General features: G+C 51.0%; 1 protein-coding gene across 4 annotated transcripts in view; it reads right to left on the bottom strand.

Annotated features, from left to right (window-relative positions):
- LOC119592534 (sulfotransferase 1E1-like) overlaps positions 1-349 on the bottom strand; it is an 8190-nt gene that overhangs the window by 7304 nt on the left and 537 nt on the right. The window contains exon 1 of one of the 4 annotated variants that reach the window (XM_037941395.1): positions 182-292. The exons of 1 other annotated variant lie outside the window; for it this stretch is intronic. The gene's annotated coding sequence lies outside the window, so the exon portion shown is untranslated. Of the gene's footprint in view, positions 1-51; positions 293-349 lie in introns of those variants that run through there. 2 more of the 4 variants (XM_037941396.1, XM_037941394.1) reach the window with 2 other exon arrangements.

Raw genomic sequence — 349 nt, 5'->3', positions numbered from 1 at the left:
GTAAACAATCTATTTAACACTAAGAAGCCCAAGGTAAGTTTAGGCAGTTACACCACTGTAATATCCATCAGGACTGACGCTGCCTGAAGGGGTCACACGCAGCCTCCGGCCCTTGAGGGAACTAGCTGAGATGAGGCCGGGATGCTGAAGAGCGAGGAGTGACGGCCCGTGATTAACGCACCTGTACACTGGTATCACGACGGTGTCCACTGCCTCGCGTCTGTCCAATCAGGGAGATGGATGGACGATTCATTTGCGAGCACACGTACCCAGGGCTGACCATACATGTACAGACGCACATACTTACAAGTGATCAAAAGATTACGTAACGAGAAGAGACGGGTGATAA

Source organism: Penaeus monodon, chromosome 30 (assembly GCF_015228065.2).
Source record: "Penaeus monodon isolate SGIC_2016 chromosome 30, NSTDA_Pmon_1, whole genome shotgun sequence".
Classification (NCBI taxonomy): Eukaryota; Metazoa; Arthropoda; class Malacostraca; order Decapoda; family Penaeidae; genus Penaeus; species Penaeus monodon.
Note: the sequence above shows the minus strand (reverse complement) of the source record. Positions and strands in the feature narration are given on the sequence as shown.